The 27,520-nt window shown below is 35.5% G+C and overlaps 1 protein-coding gene and 1 pseudogene across 12 annotated transcripts in view; one reads left to right on the top strand and one right to left on the bottom strand.

The window, feature by feature from the left end:
* CAB39L (calcium binding protein 39 like) overlaps positions 1 to 27,520 on the top strand; it is a 104,058-nt gene that overhangs the window by 9,389 nt on the left and 67,149 nt on the right. For 3 of the 12 annotated variants that reach the window (XM_057707331.1, XM_057707322.1, XM_057707319.1), the window contains exons 1-4: positions 1,366 to 1,483; positions 3,386 to 3,535; positions 4,158 to 4,232; positions 25,291 to 25,486. The gene's annotated coding sequence lies outside the window, so the exon portion shown is untranslated. Of the gene's footprint in view, positions 1 to 1,365; positions 1,484 to 3,385; positions 3,536 to 4,157; positions 4,233 to 14,948; positions 15,054 to 25,290; positions 25,487 to 26,325; positions 26,393 to 27,520 lie in introns of those variants that run through there. The other 9 variants (XM_057707321.1, XM_057707329.1, XM_057707323.1 and 6 more) reach the window with 9 other exon arrangements.
* On the bottom strand, positions 6,182 to 10,044 carry LOC130835595 (60S ribosomal protein L37-like; annotated as a pseudogene).

The following is a 27,520-nucleotide window of genomic DNA, read 5'->3' as shown; positions in this document are numbered from 1 at the left end:
CTTTTGTAGCACAAAGATTGAAAAATGGAAATAATGGTAATAGAATGGTATATAAATGTTATATAACCTGATGATATAGAAATAATATAACCCACAGGAAAAGGGAAGGGGTAGGGGAGTGCAAGTAAAAAGTAGAATAGTGGTTATTTGCCTCATAGGAATTAGCTATAAGGAAAAGAATAGCACTTGAAGCTGACTGATGAACATAAACATACTATAAATAAATATACATACTGCGATGTATCAGATAAAACAGTAATGAAAATGATACCAGTGATCAAAACTAGATGCTATGGGAGAAGAGGTCGTTACAGATTTTGTTACTGCTAGTAGCAGGAAACTAACAGTATCTTTAAAGGAGGGGAGGGGAATGAAGAGTATTGTATAAAGATAATTCTATAGTGTTAACCCTAATAACAAAATACATAAAAACTTTCCTAAATACTAAAAGAAATATCTACCCTAAAAAGAGCAAAGAGAATAGACCATGTAATGATATGCATACATTTTCTGTATGTACTTATGTGTACACACATAAAATGAATAGAACATGAAACATCACAGCACCAAAATCTCAGGTGTATTAGTAAATGTATATGGGCTCAACTTAATTATTGCTGTATACAAAAGATACAGTTGTAAAAGTATGAATAATAAAAGGAGTTAATAATGAATAATTTAAAAATAATAAAGGGAAGGGTAAAGACATATCAGATAAATGCAGATTTTTTTAAGAAGCAGGGTTCATCATCTTGGTATCAGACAAGGCAGAATTTAGTTCAAAAAGCATTAAGATGAAGGATAGTATAAAATAGTCCTTATAAAGCTATATTTACAAAGAAGATTTTAAAAAAATCTATTTACCAAATGACACATCAATAGCTTTCATGAAATAAAAACTATTAGAGATGTAAGAAGAAATAGATTTCTGCTAATAATAGAAGACTTTAACACACCTGTCTCAAAATAAGTCAGGTTAAGTGAACTAAAAAAAATTAGTCGTATATAATCAGTAAGGTAGATCTTATAGATTTGTATCAAAGTCTGAATTCATTAGTAGAGAATGTATCTTCTCATGTGCACATGGGACAGTTATAAAAATCTGTCATATATTAGACCACAAAGAATATCTCAGTTCCAAAATATAAAAAGTTAAAATTTTGACCACATGGAATAAGACTAGAAAATAATTCAAAAATTAAAAAATAAAACCGGTTCAAGGTTTCGGTAGGATGATGGCAACTGTCTAAATCCAAATCTCTCCATACATCCTTTTAAAAAACCATACAGATCTACACATGGAGAGCAAAGTAAACCACCACCACCCTTACCTAACTAACATAATTTCAAATTATGGTTATGCAGGCAAATAAACACTGAAATGCAGCAGAGTCAGCTCTGGAACCCATGCTGAGGTGACAAGTGAGGTTGAGACTTCAGAACAGAGGAAAGGGAAGCAGGACCTGGGATCAGTAGAATGCAGGTAAAATAACTCCAAAAAGAGAGGAAAAACTCCATCCTCAGGAGGGAAATACTAAGGTTTGAGACTCCTTAGACAACATGAAGGGACTAGAAAGTACATGGGATCAAAGAGGCCATCTCAGAAAGGTACTGCTTCTGGGAAGAGGATGACTTGGAAGGGTCACCACTTACCTGGAGACTTGGTGGTAAAGAGAAAGAAGAGGTAGGATTAAATTAAGGATCTTGGTGAAACAAAGTAGAAGATAGATGAACCCCTTTTTCACCCAAAAAAGGGGTCATTGATTTTGAAAATCTGTACCTTATTAAACTAACAGAAGGTGCTATTGATCTAAAAAAAAATCCAGTGTTTCTTCCAAATCCCTCATTGCTACGTACCGTTGTTAACTGGTTTAGGAAAATTTAAATGCTTTAAAATGAATGGAAAATGGCAGACAACATCCATATAAAGTTACTATAAATAGAAAATATAAAATGAGTCCAAATATTTCAGCTGATGAAAAGTCTCTCCCAAAGCTTACTCAACTACAGAGCAAAAGAAAACTACCTGAATTAAATAATCCTATCTGAATGAAATATAGGGTGATCTGCAGAATATATTACGAAGTGGGAAAAAAAAGGCGCAGAAGAGTATATAGAGTAATCTATTTGGGCTGGCCCAAAAGTTCGTTCGGGTTCTTCCATAAGATGTTATGGGAAAATCCAAACAAACTTTTGGGCCCACCCAATATATGTAGAAGGAAAGGATGGGAAAGGTGCCAATGATGGAGATGTCTCTAATTATGACTTGTTTATATAGTTTCATTCTTAGAACCATGTGTGTTTACATATTCAAAAATAAAATTAAATACAAAGTTCAAAAGAGAAGAAATATCTAAAAAGGAAATACAATTACATAACTAGAATTTTGGTGACATAGCTGCACAGGAAGAGGAATGGTATTCGTGACATTATTTTTTTAAATTAATTAATTAGGCTGTGCTGGGTCTTAGTTGTGGCATGAGGGATCTTCATTGCATTACGTGAGATCTTCTTTTTATTTGCAGCTTGTGGGATCTTTAGTTGTGGCATGCAGGATCTAGTTCCCTGACCAGGGATCGAACCTGGGCTCCCTGCATTGGGAACGTGGAGTCTTAACCACTGGATCACCAGAGAAGTCCCTTTAGTGACTTTAGAACATAGATTTTGAACTGTACATTGGCCCTCTGAATCTGCAGGTTCTGCATCTGTAGATTGAACCAACCATAGATTAAGAATATTCAGGGGAAAAAAATTCCAGAAAGTTCCAAAAAGCAGAACTTGAATTTGCCCTATGCCAGCAACTATTTACATAGTATATATATTGTATTAGATATTATAAGTAATCTAGAGATGATTTAAAGTATATGTGTAATGGCATAGCAAACACTATGCCATTTTATAGAAGGGACTTAGGCATCCATGGATTTTGGTATCCACGGGGGAATGGGGCTGGAACTAATCCCTCCATGGATACCAAGGTGTGACTGTACCTTCTTAGTGGGGGTATATTCAGTAGTATAATTGATGTTGTATTAAAGTATTTTTTGTCTATTGTTGAATAAAATAAGTGTTGCAAAATGTTAATTGTTGAACAAAACCACAGTAGTTTATCAGGGCTATGACTTAGAAAATTTAGTCTGGAAAGTCCTTTGATTGAGCAAAGTGGAAATCAAGTACAAAACTACACAGAAGGACAGCTAACATAAAAGAGTACACATTACATAGCAGGCTTTGTGCTAGGCACTATATGTATGCTATATAATTTGGCTCTTGCAGCTACGCATTGAAACTTGTGATATTTTCCTAAGAGGGTCAGAAATGTTGACATTTAAACCCAGATCTGTGCTATTCCAAAGCCTATGTTTTTTCTACTACATTATTGCAGGATATACATCAAATATTGAGAAGAAAGAACATCAAGAGCTAAATGTTCTGTTTAAACCTGTAGTTGCTGATCAGAAAATAAAGATGCAGTCTCAAAATCTGTGGTTTTTACACATTCTTCATGCAGGAGCATTGTACTAAAGGAGAGAGTGTAAGTTTTCTCTTATTTCTAATGGGAAAATGTAAACATACACACATGCACGCATATACACCCTCACAATGATGTTGGATATAAAAATTTTATAAAAGTTGCCATTGATGATTGAAATTAGTCAAAGATGTGAACTAAAACTATGGCAGAGCACAAAAGAAAAGAATCTAGTGGGTTTTCATGATGCTATTAAAAGCAAAAAAACCTTTTAAAGCTTCCCTTTTTGACACTTCAAAGCTCTTCTAAGCTTTGCACAACCTTTTTGTACACATTGGCCTTTAAGATACTAGTTTAGGTAAGGTGGTTCCCTCCTGTGGAAGATGAGGGCTGATAGAGATTTCGGTGGTGCTAGAGTTCCCCTCACCCAAGTCACCCCTTTGCATTTCTACTGGTTTCCATTAATGATGAAATATTTTTATTTGGCTCAGTACTACTTTTTAAAAAGTCTAACACTTGAAGTTATCGGGGTTAGGGAGATTTTCCAATTTTGATTTGATTTATTTGTATATGATTATGATGGAAATACAATTTATAAATCTGAATACCTGATAACAGTAAGAAAGTATGTTGAAATTTCTATAAGGATATCTTAAATTAACGCTTAATCTTTTCTTTTTGTCAGAAGCAGTGTTGATCAGTGACTTTGGTGAAGGCAAGAAAGTTGAAGCAAAGTTGCAGATGATACACAACTTACAAGGTAAGCTAATATAATAACTCAACCAAGATTATAAGTACCCTTGACAGACTTGTGGACTACAGTAACACACTAAAGTAAAATTTATCAGGAGTAATTATAATATTTTGATTTAAATGTTACAAAGCAATTGTAGAAGCATTAAATAGATGTCCATTTCTGGCAATATGATAGATAAGACATCTACCAAAATGTAAAATTCTAGCTTCAGTATAAAAATTCCTTTAAAATGAAAGGATGAACCTATAAGAAAATAAGGGAAACTTTCTGGGACTAGAAATCAAACAAGCAAATTCTGTGAGGTAAACAAGTGATGAAATCACTGAATACTTTAGGGGCATCAGTCAGTTTCTATTGGCATAGAAGCTTGTGCTTGGAGAAGAATGGAGACTGGAAAATTCCGTGCATTCTGCAAAGTATAGGGGGCCTATCAGAGACCATCCTGGAGAGACGTACAGCTCTGGGTGGAGTTAAAATCTCCCCAAATAATTCCTGGTTACCAGTTCACATTCACTTGGATTTGAGACCTTATTTTATACTATTTTCGTGGTCCCTAAACTCTGCAAATGGAGTCTAATTTAAAATAGACTTGGGTCTGTGATGCCCTTCAGTACCTGCCAGAAACAATCACAGATACTCCATGGAGGGAATTATCAACATAGGTATCAAATAATCATAGTTAAAATTCTAAAAAGTAAGCTCATACACATTTTTTTTAACATCAGAAAACATAACAAGGGGAAAAAAAATCAAACACTATGAGCAAGAGTCAGTAGAAACCACAACTGAAACATTTACAGATATTTCAGCTATTAGAAATATCCAAAACATAAGATAAATATATTTAATAGATAAAAGAGGGATTCTAAAACATAAAGAGTAATAGACTGTAAAAATGACCAAGCACATTAAGACAGAATTAGAATATCAGAAATGAAAAAAACCATAATAGAACTTAAAAATTAAATAATATGTTAAACCAGCATATAAGGCACAATTAAAAAGAGAAGGAAACTACAGTTGACCCTTGAACAACACAGGCTTGAACTGCATAGGTCCGCTTACATGTGAATTTTTTTCAATAAATACATACTGCAGTACCACATGATCTGTGATTGGTTGAGTCCGCAGATGTGGTAATGCAGTTACGGAGAACTAATTGAAAAGTTAAGCATAGATTTTTTGACTGCATGGTGGTTGGTACCCCTAACGCTCGAGTTGTTCAAGAGTCAACTGTGCATAGAAGGCCATACACAGAGAAAAAAGATACAGGAAAAATAAGAGATTGCGAGATGATTTAATCAGTAGCAGGATACAATTTATGAAGAAATTTAGTACTAAAGTAGAACACTTCAGAGTAAGCCTGTGGTGAGCTTCTCTAGAAAGAAAGCATTATCCCCTTTGTAGGGACAGAAAAAGAGACAAAAAACAGAACTAATTTTGTTTGTTTGTTTGTTTTCTTTTTTTTTAGGGGGGGGTACACCAGGTTCAATCATCTGTTTTTTTTTGTTTTTTTTTTTTAATTTATTTTTTTTCGGGGGTACACCAGGTTCAATCATCTGTTTTTATACACATATCCCCGTATTCCCTCCCTTCCTTTGCTCCCCCACCTCGAGTCCCCCCCACCCTCCCTGCCCCAGTCCTCTAAGGCATCTTCCATCCTCGAGTTGGACTCCCTTTGTTATACAACAACTTCCCACTGACTATTTTACAGTTGGTACTAATTTTGTTTTTAATGAGTTCCCTAACTCATCACTTAAAAGTCAGCACTTTCTCGTCTTACTTTTTGATTCAAGACATAGAATATAGTAGAACAAAAAAGTGATTCAAAATTTATAAAAATCAATTGGAGATTTATTAACAGATATCTGCTGAGGATAAAGCAGTGAACCAAACACACAAGTTCCCTTCCCTCACATTAGCTTATGTTCTACTGTCATTAAAGTTTTCGGTTAGGAAGTAAAAATCAGGACAACAGCAAACATTCCTTTTTCACTCATAACTTTCTTCAACATAGTGTTATGATGGAAACTCAGGAGTTTGCAGACTTCACTGTATTCACAGGATACAGTAGTGTAGAATGTGTACATTATATACATCAGCACCTACATTTAAAAAAATGCCTATTTATAGAGAAACATAGCTGCTGCTTTTAAAAAGGAAACATTTTTTTTCCACTTACAAATGCTATGGTAGAAAACTCAGTTTTTTTCTTTTTAAATTAGAACACTTATTGAGTGACTGATTTTTTTGTTTGTTTTTTTTTCTTTATTGGAGTATAATTGCTTTACAGTATTGTGTCAGTTTCTGCTGTACAGCAAAGTGAATCAGCCATATGTATACATATATCCCCATATCCCCTCCCTCTAGAGCCTCCCTCACAACGTCCCTATCCTACCCCTTTAGGTCTTCACAAAGCATCAAGCTGATCTCCCTGTGCTCTGTAGTAGCTTCCCACTAGCTAGCTATTTTACATTTGGTAGTGTGTATATGAGAGTGACTAATTACTGAAACCCTTAAAGGTGAACTGGATGCTACAACAGCTACTCTTTTGGGATTAGGTGATGTTCTTCAGGGAATTCATGCCTGAATCTGCTGTATACAATTTTTAGGTACCTTATTCAATCAGTGATGGTGGCAGTTCTTTTAGCCTTGGCACTCCACTTATACTTTCTCTTGCACTTGGGAACGTAGCCACATTTATCACAGCTTGACTTATATCAGTGGTAGGCCTTAGAGCCACAACAGCAGCACGACATGTGTGTCTTACTGCCATGCTTTCCAGCTGACGACATTCCCTTCTTTATCTCGCTTCTGATTATTACAGAACAGAATAAAGAAAAAGTAATCAATCCTAACACTCAAAGGAAACTACTTTTAAAATGTCATTGTATTTCCTTCTAATTTTATCTGCATAAAATTGTGTTTGTATATGAACACACAAATTGTGTGTATATGTATAATTTAAAAATGAATTTGAAGTACTCATATTCTATTTTTTTATTTTTATTTAACATTTTTCTTATATGAATATATGACCTATTAAAATATTATTTTGACACCTCTATTTAATTCTAAGATGGTAGCATAGCATTATTTATTCAACCATTTCTTTTTTGTAGATATTCCAGGCTTTCCTATTATAAATAACATTACAGTAACATCATTGACTATATGGCCATGTCTCTGATTATTTTCTCAGGATAGCTTTCTGTTAGTAGAAATAGTATGTTAAAGACCATGAATATTCTGGTAAATTGTTTTCTAGACATATTCTTAGTGGTTTTATTTTACACAGCACCATGTGAGATTTTGTCTCACCACATTCTTGCCAGTGGTAGTTTATGTTTTAAAAAATCTTTCTTCTGTGTCTTAGGAGGGATTGGTTCTGTTTCTTATAACAGTTATGCTTCTTTTACTAAGGTGAAAACTTTCGTCTATATTTTTGATTCTGTATTGAAACTGAGAAATTGTCAATCTTTTAGTAGTTGTCACAAGAACTTTTGTTTTTGTAGAAAATGCTAAATTGTTTGGAAGAAATGCCTTGATAATTCATTTGTGATGAATATTGCGTCTACAGGGGCTTATTTAAGTATCAGAAGATGATTGTTAAATTGCCTTTTAAAGAGATGTGTCATGTCGGTTAGAAGGGCCCGTTTTGCTAAGGTTCCGGATCGGTTATGTACACAGATTTGAAAGTAGAAGCTGAAATAGAAATAATGGGAAGGAAAAAGTGAAAAGCACAGGGGGAGCAGCAGCTACTTTAATATATGTATGTAGAGAAGTGGTTAACAAAATTGGTACAGCAATATTAAGGAACACTGTGTGGCTCTTTGTAAAGAATGAAGTCGATCTATCAAATCTGGCGTGTAAAGAATTCCAAGATCTCCTATTAAGAAACACAAATAACTTATAAAGCATTATGTGTGGTGTGATCCCTTACAACACATATGTCTGTGTTTGCCTGGAAAAAAATGCCAGGAAGAATAAAACTAAACTATTAATAGTAGTTAACTTTGGGGAGTGTAATTAGAGAAGAGGAAGGGGGGGGGATTTTCAAGCAATAGAGAAGCATATAAAATAAAAAGTTTTTTTTTACAGTGAGTATTTTGAAATCAAAAGGCTAAAAGATATATTTTTAAAGAAATAAAAGAAAATTAAAAAAAGAATATAGCAAGAAAAGTACACTTTCGTTATTTTATTTGTAAAACAAGATACCATTCTGTTTGCATTCATTAAAGGTATTTTTCTGTGGTCAGCAGTTATTAATAGATTGTAATCATTTCTCCTATTATAGATCATGTTTTGTAAGTCTTCAGAGTTATGGTAAAATGTGTTTTATGAAGATAATGGAATCCAACTATAGTTACTGAACTAATTCCATAGAGATTTTTCCATTCAGTGAATATGTTTTATTATAAATTCTGTGTTTGCTGTCAGTGGCTTTGTTTGAATCTAAAAATTAAACACCTGGTCCAAAAGTACTTTCCATTATTAACGATCTTCAAAACGTAGAAAGAGATACTTTGAGACTAGTTTCCCTTGACATTTTTTTTTTTAGTTCTTTATTGGAATATAATTGCTTTACACTTCCCTTGACATTTTAAACTGAGTAATTTATAACTCAAGGTTTTCTTTCCCTTTCCTCAGTGTAATTCTTTCTTTGTCCTTTCTGTGTTCTTTTTAGATCCTGTTTTTCTTCTTGTCTCTAGAGCACCAGCTTACAAATTGTACTTTTAAAGGTTTATAACAGAAATAATATGATTTTCCAACAAAATTTTTTGTGTAGCTCTGATTTCAGTAATTTGTAGCAGAGTGTAAATTTGGAAGAAACTTAGAAAATTGGAAGGTGACATACTTTATAAAAAGAGAACAAACATACATCAGTTCTCAACAGGAAGAGAGTTGTTCTTTCATTAAAAGCTATGTTATATTCTTAATGGATTCAAGCAAGAACTTTTCCATATAAGTATCAACTGTGGAAAAAGCAGAAAATAGATCCAGCGAAGAAGGGCAGGGAAATATGAGAATCATCACCGTCTGACTATGGTTATAGCACAAAGCCCATTTTTGTTGGTTATCATGCTATTGTACAGGGTTGGCCAAAAAGTTCGTTATGGAAAAGCCTGAACGAACTTTTTGGCCAACCCAATATGTTGTATCTCAGGATTCCATCACTTCTTTCTTTACCTTATTCTTTGTTATTCATTGTATTGGGAAGTTGGAGGAATACCATAGCATGTATTTCACCTGGTTATTGTTTGTGGTGCAATTGTAAGTGGAATCGTAACTGTTGAACTTAGAATTTGATTATATAAGTTATAGCCGTTAGCTTTTCTTCTTACTCCATTTGTATGATTTTCTCTAACATCAATTTTCACTTTGCTCAAATGCACATTCTGTTACTCTACTCTCATTCTGTTCAGGTGACCTTGAGTCCTTCTTTTCTAAGAAATGGGAAGCAATCATGTGCTTGCTAACTTCATTCCTCTTTACCTGGACAGTTTTTTTACTCACTTTCTCTTCCTTTTTCATTTTACAAAAATATGTATCACTTTTCCTGTGGGTTAAGCTTTCCATTTATGTTCTTGATCCCATCTTCTGTTGTGGGCTTGACTTTTGCCTCATTAATTATCCTCTTCTTATCTTGCATCTTTCTGATATCTGTTCCAGCCACTCAATCTACTGGGAGTTCAAAGTATTAAAAAAAAAAAAAAGGCAACAAAAGCCCCTTTCATTTGTCCTTCAAGCTCTCCTTCCATTCCTTATCCACACTTGGAAACAGTAATATCTGCTTGTTCCTCCATTACCTCATCCTTAACCTCTTACAGTCTTAACAGATACTGCTAAGACTCCAACCTCTCATCCAGTGTTCTAGGCAAGGCAGTTGAGCCATGCTACCTGGATCAGAACTAATGCTACCAGTTTCCCAGAAGGACTAGCTTGGAGTTTCCTGCTTGCTTTATGCTTTGATATAGTGTGGTTTGCTCTGGTGATCCCAGCCTGGATTTGGCTTCGGCTTCTCTATCAGCCTATGTCTTTAGGATTTTAGGGGAATATGAATTCTTAAAGGTCCCTTTCCTTGTCCTAAGTAGTTCTCTGAATATCCCTATTTCCCCTAATACCTTTGCTTTATAAGAATTGAAAGAGGGCCTTAGAAATTAGATTACGGGTTTAGGCAGGATGTTCAACACTGCTCAACAGTATTTAGTATTGTTGCACATTTCATATTCTTGATGCTCTCTTTTTTGCTCATAGTAGTAGTATACTTTTCTGGTTCTCTTGTCCTTCTCTAACTACTGTTTCTTTTGTCGCTGTTTTTTCTACCATCACTTGTTGGCATTCCTTAAGGGTTTGTTCTTGGCTTTCTTTTTGGTCTCTCATATTGCATTGGCAGAATGGGTGACTCCCAGATATATATCTCTGGCTCTGTTTTCTCTCCAAGTTCTAGTTCTGTGTGTTCAACTGCCTCTGTAGGCTTCTATATCCAGAAGTCTTGCCGGCACCTCAAACATGTTACATATCAAGCAACTGGTTATATTGTAAAAATTTGTTTTTCCTTCTTTGGCCCTTATTTATTTTGAAGATATTACCCATGTACTCTTTCACATAGGCATGGAAACTTGTCATTGTATCTCTTCTCTCAATTACCATCTACATTTATTCAGTTGCCAAACCTGTTGTCTCTGATACTCACATAGTCCTCTCGTTCCCACTGCCTACTTTCATTGTCATCCTAGACTAGTGCAGTTGCCTTTCATGTCATCTCCTCCTGTTTCTCTGACTTTTTGATTCTTCTCATACCCTGCCAAATTCATTCATGAAAGTCTGATCATATCATGTCTCCCTTTTGCCCACAAAGTTAAACTCATTAGCCTAGTATTAAAAGTTCTTCATAATCTGATCCCAAGCTGCTTTTTTTTTTTTTGCTGTCATTCACATAGCACTTGCTTCTGATAAACTAAATTATTGTTATTTACATCTTACACCTCCTATTTCTCTGTTCCAGTCTCCATGTGACCGAATCATACCCATCATTCAAAACTGAGTTCAGTGCACCTTTTCTATGAAGCCTTCTGTGATTCCTCAAGATATAAGGGTTTTTTTGGCTCTTCTGAATTTTTTGGTATTTCATTAGTCTTTTCATTTGTGGTTCATAACTTTTTGCCTTATAGTATAGTTATTTGTGTCCATGTATTATATCCTCTAATAAAATATGAATTCCTTATTTTACTCTGAACCCCCGAAGAGCAGATTTCCCTCAGATGGTTGGATGAATGAATCCTATACATTGAAGTAATAAGAAAGATGTAACAGAGCCTTGCCACTGTCAAGTGTTCAGGTCCATTACATTTAGTTGTATGGTTTGTCCACTGTCCAAAGGCTTCAGGCCAGGGAAGTGAGTGGGCGAGAGATGCAGCTCATATCCCGCACTTCCGTCACATCAAACTATGTGCCAGGCTGGTGCAGGGCTGCATCTGCCTGAAGAAAAGGGTACTTGTTCTTTTCATGAAGGTGCTATCTGCTGGTATCTATCTATGCATCTGCTTGACTGCGCCTGTCCCTTTTTCCGGCTTTTACCAAAGTACCATATAAGCTAGTAGCAACCCTGAAAGTATCAACAGTTCATTATGAAAATTACTTTGTGTCACATAGAAAATACCCCAAAATTGTTTGTTGGAATGAAAGATATGGATTAATCGAGTGTAAAAGAAAGCATTTTATAGACCATCTCCTTGATAATTTGCCATTAATCTCAAATTCACAAATATTCTGGAACCCCTGTGCCACTTCTAGAACCTTTGAGATTTCTTGTAATTTTTTACTTAGATCAGATGGCTGAGTCCCATTTCCCTTGCCCCCACTTCAACTCTATCTTTTGGTTAGAATAAATTAGACTAAACTCCAGGGTTTCTGTACTCCTATCCTATGGTTTTTGAAAATGCTGTGTCCAGGGAATTCCTTGGCAGTCCAGTGGTTAGGACTCTGTGATTTCACTGCCAGGGGCCTAGGTTCAGTCCCTAATCAGGGAGTTAAGATCCCACAGGCCGTGTGATGTGTCCAAAAAAAAAAAAAGCTTCATCTAGAATCCTTTTAATGGAATTATTTTGGTCTGGTTAGTATATAACACAAATTTAAAAGTCCTTAAACACGTAGTTGGTGATGTGCTGGTGTGTGGGTTATATGTATCTCTGGAGCGTCTACTATATAGCACTGTGTATCTACTAAGTATTTCATAAATGAGGATGACTACAAACTGCTTGTGACTCCTCCAGTGGATCTGCCCCATTCTAGAGTAGTGACAGAGCAACTGCAAGTTGGATAATGTACTTTTAACATATGCTAGAGTTTTTTGGGTGTTTTGTTTTGTTTTGTTTTATGAGTGGAGCAGTGTCTAACATTTAACGGTTAACTAAGTGCCAGGCATGTATGTATATTATTTCACTTGATGCTCATAACTAGTCCTGGAGTGTATACTGTTATCTCCAATTTAAAGATATGTTACTTATGTACAATCTGTTTTCATTCAAATCTGGGTTTGCCTAATTCCAAAGATTCTATGGTCTATGAACTAGCCACTTGATATGAGAAGAATGTTCAGAATAGTTTATCACACAGCAGCGGTCCCCAACCTTTTTTGGCACCAGGAACTGGTTTCATGGAAGGCAATTTTTCCATGGACCAGGGTGGGGGTGGCGATGGGGAACGGCAGATGAAGCGCCTGCTGCTTGCCTGCTGCTGTGCGGCCTGGTTCCTAACAGGAACCCTGGGGGTTAGGGACCCCTGACATAAAGGCTTTCAGAGGCTAAATATCTATATTTATTTATATATATAAATAAATATGTATAGAGATATATTTTATCTTGGCGTTAGGGAAACAGAGCAGTCATTCCTTGGACTGGCATAGTAGATCTTGTTGCTGAGGGCTAAATATTGCAGCTGCCACTGCAGCACAGTACCAGCAGGGGCCAGAGTAGTGCTAGAAAGTGAGAAAAGAATTGGTGGTCTCAGCCTTGAGAGGTTGTTCTGACATTTTGGAAATATAGCCAGTGGTCAGGGATGTCACCTAAATTTTGTAATTCAAGCTTCCTCCTTCCTAAAAAAAAAAGCAGAAGGAAGAGATGGAAGCAGAGTTAGTATTAGAGAGAAAACAGACTAATGAAGCTTTGTTATCTTGCTGAAGTTAAGAACTTTTAAAGATTTCCAAATTTGACCAAAGATTAACAATTAGTGGACAATTGGAAGTGTTTTATTCTATGACAATTAACCACCATTTCAGTGCAACTTGGACACCTCTAAATCATTTCTCCTCTGGCATTTCTTCTATATTCTGCTTTTATGAAAACAATTGGAATATCTTTAAGCAAGTTCCAGGGCCACTATGCTAATTCTGTCTGAAAGGGAGATTGTGAGAAGCACTAGAGATATCTATGGTATGTGGATAACATGAAAAACTCCTAAGATAGTAAATAAATTATTTGCTTTGGGGCTCCCTTTTTGGTGTAAGGCTATTGAAGAATAAGTAAAATGTTATTTCTGGGTTACCTGAAGGTGTAGCTGTGCTATTTTGTATCTACACTGTAGTCTTTAAGAAGAGAGAAAAATAGAGAAACAAAAGCATAAATGACAAGTGAGGGGGAAAAAAGTGGGAGTAAGAGAGAGGTAAATACCACTTAAAAAAAAGATCTGTACCCAAATTGGCCAAATTACAATAATATGTTCACAATACTTGTTAGCATAGTCAGCATATACATATATGTATATATTATGGTGGTGCAAGTAATAGTCATTTCTCCTTTAACACTTGTTTTGAAAACACAAATTTCTTCCAATAAGATTGATATATTAGGAAACATTTGAGCATAATGCAGATTTCTTGTTTGCTTATACAGTTTCAGGAATGCAGAAAACCACCCCGCTGAACCAAGCCATGGAGAAATACACAAAACACAGACATGCACACACCTCAAACATGTACCAGCTATCTCTGTGTACCACATGTTATCTGAGTCACATTCATCCACATTTGGTGTTACAACTTTCCAGCTGATTTCAGATAATCCTCCCATTCAAGTACTAACCAGACCCGACCTTGCTTAGCTTCTAAGATCAGACAAGATTGGCCATGCTCAGGGTGATATGGCTGTAGACAACATAATCCTATTTCCACAATTTTGAAATAGTTCACAAGCTATAAATCTTCTAACATCCACCTCCACAAGCAAATGTCAGGTCTTTTTCAAAGAAAAGTGCCATATTTATCTGGTATTTATGTATTTTTTAAACTACTTAACATGTAAAAGAGTGCTACTATTTTTATTAGGTTCCTATTTTAAGAAAAAAATATGTCTCTGATGAAATTTTTAAGTATTGAGCTCCAACCCTATTTCCCCCCTAATTCTTGTGGTTCTTACTGCATGATATTGTTGTAGCATGGTGATTTTTAGGAATACGTGCCTCGTTTTGTAGCAAAACTGATTGTACATGTTAATTGCAGAACTTTTGGAAAACACAAGAATACATGAATATAATCGCCAGTGTTCTAACTAGTGTTAACATTTGGTATTTGTTCCATGTCCATATAGATGGAAATGTTTATATAAAAAGTAGGACAGAAATTGGGGGCTCATATTCTTTACTAAGTGTAGCAGCTTGGATTTTTTAAACTTGATATTATACAATAAATATATCCCCATTTCTTTAAATATTCTTAAACAGCTTGACCATGATGTTCTGTATGGATGAATGAACTCCACTCAGTATTCAGCAGATATGCTGAATGGCCTGTGACTTTGCTGGTTGTTTGGACATCTGCTTTGATTGGTAATGCCCATGCCACATGCAACCCAATGATTGAATATAAACAATCACATAGTTTTAGTCTTTAGTTTCAGGGTTTTTTGGTATAAGTAGTAGTGTAATAAACATCCCTGTATATGCTTTCTTGCATACTTACTATTCTTAGAATGAATTTATAGACATTGAATTACTAAATAAAAAGGAATATGAATATTTTAAGCCTTTTGCAACTTATTGTTAATATCTCTACAGGAAAAAGTTATGTTAACTTACACTCTATGTTAAAGTACTAGAGTTCTTGGTTTATTTTACTCTCACCAACTTTAGAAGTATAATTAAAACAAACACAAAAATGAACTTTATTATCTCATTAGGTAACTACAGTGTTATTGATCAGGAGAGAAGAATGTGGGGAAAATAGAGGCTGACACCTTTCTATAGGGAGTTAACTACAGAAGGATATGGACCATGGGAGTGGGGTGATGGATAGAACTGATAAATAGGAATTTAAGTAATAAATGAATGTACTAGGCTAGGAGATCTCTTAGAAAATGCATGCAAGGTAAGGGTGAAAGGAGGCTGTAAAATTTCTGCCTTCTTGCAATAAAAAATGCTGAATGACCCAATGATATGAGTAAAGTAGAAAAAAAAGGGGACGGGGGGGAGAAAGTTTTATTTAAGACCTTCCAGATATCACTTCGAATTGCCGGATTTTAAGCCACTCTCCTCATGATAATGATATTGTAAATAAGCAAAGTCACAGGTTAATGAAATGAATCATAATCATTAAGTAGAGCAATATATGATTTTGCAAAGCTCCACCTGGGTAGAATTTGAGCCAAAGGATTTTGAGTAAAAGATAATGAGCTCATATGGGAAAGGATAACTAAAAAGGCATATGTAGAATCTGAGACCTTAAGAACTACTAAGCATTGTGCCTGCCTGTTTGTCTCTCCGCTGTGACTAGAGCCATGAGCTAAATTACTTTTAGCAAAAGTAGGGAGGCACGAAGTGTGAGAAAGTTATGATTAGAATCTAGGAGAAACCTGAAAACCCAAGCATCTTTTTTCTACTTCTGCCTTGTGGGGCAGTCAAACCTGGAATACAGAGCAATCCAATGGGATGTGCAGCCTGGGTGTAAGGGGAGGTTTGCCTAATTTTTTTTTTTTTTTTTTGAAGAGGCCAAGAAGGAAGCTAAGGAACTCATTCCCAGGGCCCCTTGAGTAATTGGCAGGACAAGGAAGCTGTTTAGTGATAAAAATCACAACAGATTCAACAGTTTCTGGCTTTGATGAGTAGAAGACAAAAGGCAAAGTGATTAAAAGCCAAGTGATAATCTAAGGCAGTTGTATTGTCAAAGAAATTCAAGCCTGAGAAATAAAGTTCTGTCATCCCTTGGCAACTCCCAGACCCCTAGATCTGACCCCCAAACAGGTAGACTGGCTTCAGCAGGAAAGCTCTGTCATGAGTCATTCACAATACCCTCTCAGATGTGACTTTGGAGGACAGTTGATAGGGAGGATTCCCCCAGGGATTAAAGAGATTAGAATCAGGGGGAATCAGTTTGGTAGCTAAGGAACTCATTCCCAGGCAGGGAAGCTAGCTCTTTCTGTCTAGCGAAACATCATATGTATTATAGACTGATGTTTCTTCACTTCCCCTTTTTCACGTGGGAGTATTTATTCCTGGTGCCCTGTTTTCCTTTTGCTTGTGTATTAGATGTTTTAAAGGGGCTGGTACATTTATAATTGGTACATTTATAATGCTAGACCATAAGGAGCTACTTCAAATTTGATTAAAAAGCATGAAACCAACAGAGAGATCTTAGCGCTGGATGCAGTAGGTAAACACTTTTGAGCAAGGGTAAGTGCACTGTTCCTCACATTTGGAAAACTCCCTGGAGAAATGGCCCAGATCTGGCACAAAGTAAATACAAGGTGAGCTTGCAACATCGTGTTGAACAAGAAAGCAATGAAAGTTCAAAGATTATTGAAATTGTATCAAAAGGATGAAGGAGCTATCTTGAAGGGATTCCTGATGGCCAAATTTGCGGAAGTTTGAGCAGTTGTTTTATTTTATTATTATTTTTATTTATTTTTTTATTTTTTTATTTTTTTGGGGGTACACCAGGTTCAATCAACTGTTTTTATGCACATATCCCTGTATTCCCTCCCTTCCTTGACGCCCCCCCCTCGAGACCCCCCCACCCTCCCTGCCCCAGTCCTCTAAGGCATCTTCCATCATCGAGTTGGACTCTCATATAACAATGAGCAGTTGTTTTAGATACTTCTTTTTTTTTTTAATAAATTTATTTATTTAATTTATTTATTGGCTGTGTTGGGTCTCTGTTGCTGCACACGGGCTTTCTCTAGTTGCTGCGAGCAGGGGCTACTCTTCATTGTGGGTGCATGGGCTCCTCATTGTAGTGGCTTTTCTTGTTGTGGAGCATGGGCCCTAGGTGTGTGGGCTTCAGTAGTTGTGGCACATGGGCTCAATAGTTGTGGCTCACGGGCTCTAGAGCACAGGCTCAATAGTTGCGGCGCATAGGCTTAGTTGCTCCGTGGCATGTGGAATCTTCCCAGAGCAGGGCTCGAACCCATGTCCCCTGCGTTGGCAGGTGGATTCCTTACCACTGCGCCACCTAGGAAGTCCTAGATACTTCTTACATACCATTGCAGATCCTCTAGGACCCACTTGTCTCATTTCAGCTCTAAGCAAACCCTCATGCAGGCGTAACCTAATAGCTTCATCTCCTGTCATTCTGCAAGCGCTTTGCTACTTGCAACAGGGCTTCCCTGTGGCCACTGCTATGGGGTCCACTCAGTGCCCAGACCCACACATGTGTAGCCTGAGAGAACAGAGGAATTAAACTCAAGTGTAGGGGAGTTAGTGCCCTTTTGGGAAAGCCTTTGATCAATATAAGATGAGAACCAGTAAATTCTTTTTCTTCCTTTCCTCCCCTCCCACTGCCGAACCCCAGGGATGATTCTGAAATGCAGTTTATATGGCTTCTAAGAAGTTCAGTCTGATAGATTTAATAGGTGACCACCTTGATGATGCATTGTCATATTGGCTCTCCCTCCTTCTTTGCTTTATTCCCCTATTCCTTCATTCCTGCTCATTGTGGTTAGATTTTTTAATTAAAATAATATTGCATGAGCCTTTTGCTTCAGACCCTGCTTTTGGGGGAACCTAGGCTAGGAGGACAGCACCAAAAAGAATAATGCCTGTAATTGATTGAAACATATTGAATATATAAAAATTTGTGAATCTGTAATAATGTTCAAAAGAAGAGAAAGACTTCCCCCACCAAAAACAAACAAACAAGCAAACAAAAAACCAGTCTCTCCTTTGCCACCTCTGGAAGTGAATATTACTAGCTTCCTACTCTCAAAATTGGTAATTAGGATTTCCCTTGTGGTCCAGTGGTTAACACTCTGTGCTTCCACTGCAGGGGGCATGGGTTTGATCCCTGGTTGGGGAAGTTCCGCATGCCACATGGTGCGGCCAAGGGCGGGGGGAAAGGAATGAAAGTTGGTAATTAAATAAATAGAATTAAGCAATTAGAGGTATAGTTGAGGAGAAGCTCTTCTCTCCAAAACAGTGCCACCCGATATATGTAGAAAGAATAGAATTTTTAAAATCACCAGTTTGCAACCCTGGTGAAATAACTGATTTCGGCAAGGATCACCAATGAATACTAAAATCATTGGAGGAAGCATTGATAGAGAATTGCCTGTTTGCATGTTGAAAAAATATCAGTCTATGTCCTACTAGCTAGTCAAAAAAGAATATGTCTTTTCAATAAAAAAATTTGCTACTATTACGCTAACTGAGTCATCAAACATAGATCACTAATAGCAGGACAATGAGACTGTTGCCTCTTGGTGTGATATATAATGAACTTATGAAATTATCTTGTCAAAAATTTTTATGTTTTATTATGCTTTTAGAGCTCATTTCCTGTGTATAGGAAATACAGGGGCTAGAAGAACAAGTTACATGGCACCACAAAACACATTCTCAAAAGTTTCTGTAACAGAATTGTCTTGGTTTTTTAAAAACACCAGAATCATAAAGCATTATTTTTTAAATATATCTGGTCTGAAAAAACTATCTTACTCAGAGATCAAATAAATACTTACCTGTATTTTCTCATAGCTTTTGTGTGGTTTAATGTTTCATTCCTTATATTGATGTTTTTGTCTTTTTTTCTTTGTCAGTCTTGTAAGATGTTGAGCAATTTTATTGATCTTTTCAAATAATCAGGTTTTGTTTCATTGATTTTTTCATTGTTTTTCTGTTTCTTTATTGATTTCTGCTCATTATTTTCTTGGTTCTGCTTGTTTTGGGTTTAACTTAGTCCTCTAGTTTCTTCAGGTGGAAGCTGAGGTCATTAGCTTGATGCATCCTTTCTTTTCTAATGTAAGTTGCTTAATGTGAAACACATCTCTCTAAATACTTCTTTACCTGCATCCCACAGAATCTGATGTTCTGTTTTCCTTTTCATTCAGTTCAAAATAATTTCTAATTTATTTCTTCTTTGACCAATAGATTATTTAGTAGTGTGCTTTTAGTTTCCAAATATTTGGGAATTTCTGATATCTTTCATTATTGATTTCTAAGTTAATATGATCAGAGGATATATTTTGTATGTTTGTAGATTTGATATATATCAGATCAAATTGGTTTTGGTGCTATTCAAATCTTTCATATACTTACTGATTTTCTATCTACTTTTTCTATGAATTATTGAAAGAATAGTATTTATATCTTGGACTATAGTAGTAGATTGTATTTTTCTTCTTTCATTTCTCTCAGTTTTTTCTTCACGTATTTTTCAGCTTTGTTATTAGATGCATAAATGCTTAAAATTATTATGGCCTCTTGATGAATTGACCTCTTTATAAAATATTTTGATATGACCCTCTTTCTCTCTAATAATATTCTTTGCTCTGAAATCTACTTTGAAAGTATTTTTAGTCACCTCAGTTTTTGTTTGAGTAGTGTGAGCATGGTACATTTTTTTATTTCACTTTTAACCTATTTGTGTCTTCATATTTAAAGTTGGTTTCCTGTAAGCAACATGTGCTTGGGTCTTGCCTTTTTTGTCCAAGCTGACAAATCTGATTTTTAAATGGAATATTTTGACCCTTTACATTTCGTGTGGTTATTGATAAGTTTGGATAAATTACCATCTTACTATTTGTTTTTTATTTTTCCCTTCTGCACTTTGTGTCCTTTTTCCTCCTTTTTCTGCCTTCTTTTGTATTAATTATTTTTTATTATTTCATCTTATTTATTGGCATATTAATATGCCCTTTGGGTCTTTTTATTTATTTGTTTAGTCTGCTTTTGATTTTATTTTATGTTTGTTTAATGTGTGATAGTCTACCTTCAAGCATATATTTTCATTTTTCTTTTTCTGGCCTTTGTGCTGTTGATATAATACATTTCATTTCTGCATATATCACAAATCCTAGAATATATTGTTACCATTTTATTTATTGGCTACATTGGGTCTTCCTTGCTATGCGCAGGCTTTCTCTAGTTGTGGCGAGTGGGGGCTACTCCTCATTGCAGTGCATGGGCTTCTCATTGCAGTGGTTTCTCTTGTTGCAGAGCACAGACTCTAGGCACACAAGCTTCAGTAGTTGTGGCACGTAGGCTCAGTAGTTGTGGCTCATGGGCTCTAGAGCACAGGCTTAATAGTTGTGGCTCATGGGCTTAGTTGCTCCATGGCATGTGGGATCTTCCCAGATCAGGGACTGAACCCATGTCCCCTGCATTGGCAGGCGCATTCTTTTTTTTTTTTTTTAATTAATTTATTTATTTTATTGGCTGTGTTGGGTCTTTTTTGCTGTGTGCGGGCTTTCTTTAGTTGCAGTCAGTGGGGGCTGCTCTTTGTTGTGGTGCGCCAGCTCCTCATTGCCGTGGCTTCTCTTGTTGCGAAGCATGGGCTCTAGGTGCGTGGGCTTCAGTAGTTGCAGCACATGGGCTCAATAGCTGTAGCTCACAGGCTCTAAAGCGCAGGCTCAATAGTTGTGGTGCATGGGCTTAGTTACTCCGTGGCATGTGGGACCTTCCTGGAGCAGGGATCGAACCTGTGTCCCCTGCATTGGCAGGCAGATTCTTAACCAATGCGCCACCTAGGAAGCCAGAAGGCAGATTCTTAACCATTGCGCCACCAGGGAAGTCCCTATTGTTACTGTTTTTGATTTAAAAGTATATTCTCTTTTAAAGGAATTTTTTAAAAAAGAAAAAAATCTTTTATATTTACCTACATATTTATGATTTCTGATGTTAGTCATGCCTTTGTGAATATTTCCATTTAGTATATTTTTTCTGCTTGAATAAAGGACCTCTGTTAACATTTTGTATAGTCCTGATATGCTGGTGATTAGTTCAGCTTTTCTGTGTCTTCATTTCTGAAAGATACTGACAATTATTTTCTCTCAGTATTTTGAAGATGTTGTTCCACTTCTGCCTTGCCTAGTTTTTTTTATGAGAAATCTGCTCTCATTTCTTTCTTTTTTTCTGTATATATATGTCTTTTTTCTCAAACTCCTTTTAAGATATTCTTTACCACTAATTTTTAAGCAGTTTGTTTATATTGTGCTTTGGTGTAGTTTTCTTTATGTTTCTTGTGTTTGGGGTTTGTTGCTTGTCTTAGATCTCTGGGTTTATAATTTTCATCAAATTTGGAAAGCTTTTAGTCATTTTTTCTTCAAACATTGTTTTCTGTTTCCCCTTTTCCACCTCTTCTTTTGGAACTTAAACAATACATGTTTTAGGCTGTTTGAAGTTTTCCCATACTTAGGGATGCTCTGTTAATTTCTTTCTTTCTTTTTTCTTTTTTTTGGTCCTTTTCTCCCCTCAGTGTTTCATTTTGATAACTTCAGTTATGTCTTCAAGTTTACTAATTATTTTTTCTGCAGTGTCGAATCTGTTCATCCTATTTGGTGTAATTTTTATCTCAGAAATTATAGTTTTAGTCTTTAGAAATTTGATTTAGGTTTTTCTAATATATTCCATGTTTCTCCTTAACATATTTATGCTTTTTTATACTTTCTCAAACCTATGGAGTATATCTGTGATTGTTGTTTTAATGTCTTTGTGTACTAATTCTATTTCTTGTATCATTTCTGAATTATTTTTTACTGATTAAATTTTTCTCCTTATTATGCATTGCATTTTCCTGCTTTTTGCATGCCTGGTAATTTTCGACTGGATGCTAAACGTTGTGGATTCTATGTTGTGTGCTAGATTTCTAAAAACTTCTGTAAAGATTTTAAATTCCACTCTAGGATATACTTAAGTTATTTGGAAATTATTTGATCCTTTCAAGCTTACTCGTAAGCTCTATTAGAGGGGACCAGAACAACCTTTCATCTAGGGCTAAGTTGGTCCTACTACTGCCACAACATTTTTCTGAGTACTCAACCCAGTCTTCCATTTATTATGAGATTTCTTTACTCTGGCTGTTGGGAACATGAAATATTTATTCTTAGCCCTGTGTGTGTAGTAGGGATTCTTCAGCCTGCTTCTTTCCAGTGTTTCTTTCCTTGGCCTTGGAGAATTTTCTCATGGATGTGCATTGATCAGTTCTCAGTGAAGATTTGAGGGGGACTTTTTGCAGATCTTTGGGGCTCACTTTGTAGCTCTCCCTCTCTGGTATTTTGCCCTGTGAATTTTAGCCACGTTGGCCTTCTTGAATTGTCAACTCTGTCTTTTCAACTTAGGGAGACTGCCATGCTCTCTTTGGGTTCCCCTTCCTGCTCTGCAGCCTGGGGCAAATGTAAAGCTTACCTTTGTTTGTTTCTTTTCTCTCAGTGATTACTGGGCTGAGCTGCCTGGTGTCTAGTGTCTGAAAACCATTGTTTTATTTATTTCATCCAGTTTTTTAATTATGTAAGATAGAAGGGTAAATCTAGTCCCTGTTACTCCATCATGGCCTGAAACAGAAGTCCCTATAATTATATTTTTAATTCTCTGTCCAAGTAATTTTTGAAAGAATGTTCTTTTTAAATTTTCAGGTATTAATCATTTTTTTTAAAGAACATTTGCTTATCTTCTGAAAAATTTAAAAATAATTTCTAGTTTTATGATGTTTTATTCAGTGAATGAAGTTTGCACTATTTCTCCTTTGAAAATTTATGGATGTCTTTGTGGCCTAATATAAGGTCACTTTTTGTGATTCCTTCGTATGTATCTTTAAAAAGGATAATTAGTAAGACTCAAATATAAACATACACATTCATACGTAGACAATCTGATTAATTATATATTAAATGCCTTGTCTTTATTTTGTGCCTTAGACTCCATTGTAGATTGGATACAGTAGATAAAGTCTCCTAATTTTAAAGTGACTTTTAAAAAATCAGCCTTATAGTTATTCTAAGTGCTGCCATTACAAATTCTGAACTTCTTCAGTTATACCAGAACTCTTTGAGTATAATCTTAAAAAGATAATAGGCTCTTAATACCCTTTAGGGTTTTGGGATAATTTCCATTTAACATTTCTATAAAAATAGAAAGTAAGATTCCAGATTTACAGAACTACTAATTTGAAATAATAATCAGCAGACTAATCTCTAGTCTTCTTGATACCTAGTTTTTAGGTGTTAAAATTTCCTTATAATATATTTAAATTTTTACAGTGTACTTTAAATGAGCCAGATAAAGAAATATAAAAATTTAAAATAAATAAATATAGGTTAAGAAATATTTAATCTATATGAAATATAGATTAAGAAATAAACCCAAGATTTATTCACTTAACTTATTTTTCTTAAGGATAAAAAGCTAAGTACAAATAATTACCTTTCAGTTTTTTTAAGCTCAACTATTATTAAGCTTTAACTATTCTTAAAGATAGTTTAGTTCTTCAGAGAGTAAGATTAATGTGATAATAGTTCTGATAACTATGTGTCAGCTCTGTAATTGGGAGATCTGTTAGAAAAGCACAAGAATTTTGATTGGAAACATAGTGGGAGACAGAAAACCTAAAAGTGTTTGGGGCTAAAGCACTGGAACAGAAAACCCCAAAGCAGGCTCTGACTAGCATCCTCACAGAGCTAGCATGTATTCCACACTGAGTACCTTACCTGTTAACTCCAAAGAATCCAACAAAGACCATCTAAGCTTGTCACCAACCATCACACTCAGCTTTCTACCTAATTCCTCATCCCTAAACCTTGCAGAGATTCATAATTTTAAGATAATTTATAATTATAGATGTATAATAATGAAAAAATGTTTTGTAACCCTTCGCTTTTAAATTTCTCATTGAAGAGGTATTAGGTATCCTGACCGATAATGCTTATGTGTGATGGGGTGGGTGGGGAGGGAGGGGGAGACACTCTAAACCAAATAATTACATTTGGTTTGCCCATAGTGCTATAAGCTGCTCCATTTAATAGTTTTGCTGTTAATAGTTCTCTATATTCTTTATAATTTCCTTTTTATAACTAATATTGATTCTCAGTTTCAAAATATACCATATTTTAGAAAAAATAAACTTTCACAAAATTACACTGAAATTAAATTATGAATACTCATTCTGACACCTCCCTTGCTTTTTAGAATCTTCTGATCTGTAGTTAGATGTGTTATCCATTGCGCCACTGGCCCTCCACCTCCCTTGCTTTTTAAATCTCAAGATTAAATTAAAAATATTTGTGTATTTACTTGCTACTCTAGCTTATTATGATTGGGAATAGCATCTTTCCTGAGGACTAACATATTAGCAGATGAATTTGTTATTATCACTATCGACAAGCCTTTGTTAGAAATCTTTATTTACATTTTTAAACAAGATGGTCAGGCCAGTTTAATCTGTTGACCAAACTCCACGCGTGAACAAGTATAGGACTTAAAGGGAAACAAATGTGATGAGAAAAAAATTTTGTTTATCCCTAGATTCTTTTTTTTTCTTTTTTTTGGCCAAGGATTAAATTTGCCTCAGCTTAATTGCTTTACACACATTCTTGTGACATTGCATGACTGGGAGGCAGGAAGAAAAAAGAGGGAGCTGTGACTGTGTGGTATGTATCTAAAAGAGTGCGCTAGAGAGGGAGAGGAGAACGCATAAGCAAGCTAGTTTGACCAGAAACAGAACTGCCTGTGACAGATTAAGAGACAAGCAAGGCTTGGAATCTGAGAGCAAGCAAAGAGAGTGGAAATTTACAGCTGCCCTGTGTGAGTGTGTTCAGTGATCATTTTCTGCTAACCTTTTCCTGTCGTAACTGTTACTCTTCAGAGAGAGAGACAGAAAGTCAAGATTGTGGAAACTCTTCTCTGCCATGCTTTGGAAATAGGAGGCACCCTCTGTTAAATGGAAGATAAAGGCTACTTCATCTGAAGTGCTTTGAGCCCCAGAGAGAGCTGTCTTCAGCACCTCACCATGTGTCTACTTTTCATTGCTTAGACAAGCCTGGGCTTTTCTATAACATTTGGTGAGTATCAACCAGGTTTCTTATACTGATTCACAGAAATGGAACTAATATGATAACCTTTAGTTTAGTTGAGGCTTGATGGTTATTGCTTATATATTCATTTTAAACTGGGCTGTTACCTTGTTTCTTTGTACGTGGTGAACTGCTGTTACTAGGAGAGGTTTAAAAAAACAACTACAAAACAATACTTCTCTGTTGCCTAAGGCACTTGAATCATTACCAACTATTTTGTGTCCATGGAATATCTTATTTTGGAAATGGGTTTTTATTTACAAAGAGTTTCCAAAAATAAAATTGTGGCAGGATACCATTTTTCATGTTTCTCTTTTAACTAAATAAAAACTCAAAAGTTATCTCTATTGTCAGTAAATTTAAAATGATCATTATGATGTTTGATATTATCAATTATTATAAATTACAACATTCCCTCATAATTCAGTTAGAAATGTTAATGATGCCATTAATTAAGGGGATATGTAATTTGAATGTTGAATGCTTCTGTTAGAGCCAATAAGTGACACATGATTTTTTGAAAAATCTGTAGTGGAAATAAAAATTAGACAATTTACATATCAAATTTACCATTTGATACAAAATGAATGCACATTTCAAATTAAGAAATAAGGCAGTTATTTTGTTCTTATAGCTGGTACCAAACTCTCATATAATATTGTTCTGCTGAAGAACTATTTTAACCAGATGCATATATGTATGTAAGCAATAGCGCAGAGGAAAAAGAATAAACTCTTAAAATATGTATTCACATTCCAATAAAAACTTCATTTGTACAATCTTAACATGGGAGATTGTATACTAATTTTATATATGTCTTTTTAAAGGCATCGATGGAAGGCATGTAATCGTTCTTCTGTGGGAAGAAGGAAGTATATATTGTTAGCTACTAAAGTGAGTCATTGCTTAAAGATGCATCATTTTTTTTAAGATCTTTATTGGAATATAATTGCCTTACACTCTTGTACCAGCTTTTGAGGTACACCAAAGTGAATCAGCTATATTTATACATATATCCCCATATCCCCTCCCTCCCGCAGCTCCCTCCTACCCTACCTGTCCTGGCCCTCTAAGGCATCACCCATCATCGAGTTGATCTCCCTTTGTTATACAGCAACTTCCCACTAGCTATCTGTTTTACAGTTGGTAGTGTAAATATGTCCATACTACTCTCTCACTTCGTCCCAGCTTCCCCTTCACCATCCCCGCCCCGCCCCCCGCCAAACCCTGTTGTCCTCCAGTCCATTCTCTGCATCTGCATCCTTATTCTTGCCCTGTCACTGGGTTCAAAAGATGCATCACTTTAAGCAAAGTTTCTAATCTACTCTGTCAGCCTCAAAAAAGACGTCCTTAGTGCAGCGTTGGTGGTATAGTGGTGAGCATAGCTGCCTTCCAAAAAAGACGTCCTTAGTTATTGATTCAGTTGAGTCCTTTAAGGCAGAACAACTTAGCAGAAATGAAGACGTAAGCAGAGTGTCAATGAACATATTAAAAGAGTTTGTACTCTAGATATAATACCAAGTGACTGTACTTTCTCTAATATTTCCTGTATGTGTGCAGAAGCCTGTAGAACAGGTTTTGTTTTGTGGGATTTTTTTTTTTTAACCTATTGACCTGTGTATAAGAAAAAACTCAGCTGGTCTGTGGAAACCTTTTCTGGACCAATATCTTGAGCTTAAAGTCAAAAGTAAATACAATAGAGATTATGTCACAAATCAACTTTTACTTCTTTACAGAATTTCCCACACTCGGTGCTTAGACTGATGGAAGATTTGCACATAGCTGCACAATCTTCAGAACAAATTTTTATTTTAAACTAGTAACTCATTGATATTATCTTAGTAGTGCCACCATTTCTTAAGCCCAGAAGATTGTAAACATAGAAATAAAGAATGTCATCCCCAATTTCCAAGTGTTTTGTATCTTAGAAGTTTATTTGTAAGAGGGTTGTTAGGAATTTGGGAACCATCTTCTCTGGGAAACAATTTAACAAATGATTGCTTGGTGTTTATTATAACCTAA

This window comes from Hippopotamus amphibius, chromosome 14 (assembly GCF_030028045.1).
Source record: "Hippopotamus amphibius kiboko isolate mHipAmp2 chromosome 14, mHipAmp2.hap2, whole genome shotgun sequence".
In the NCBI taxonomy this organism is placed as follows: Eukaryota; Metazoa; Chordata; class Mammalia; order Artiodactyla; family Hippopotamidae; genus Hippopotamus; species Hippopotamus amphibius.
This window is presented reverse-complemented; position numbering and strand designations above follow the sequence as displayed.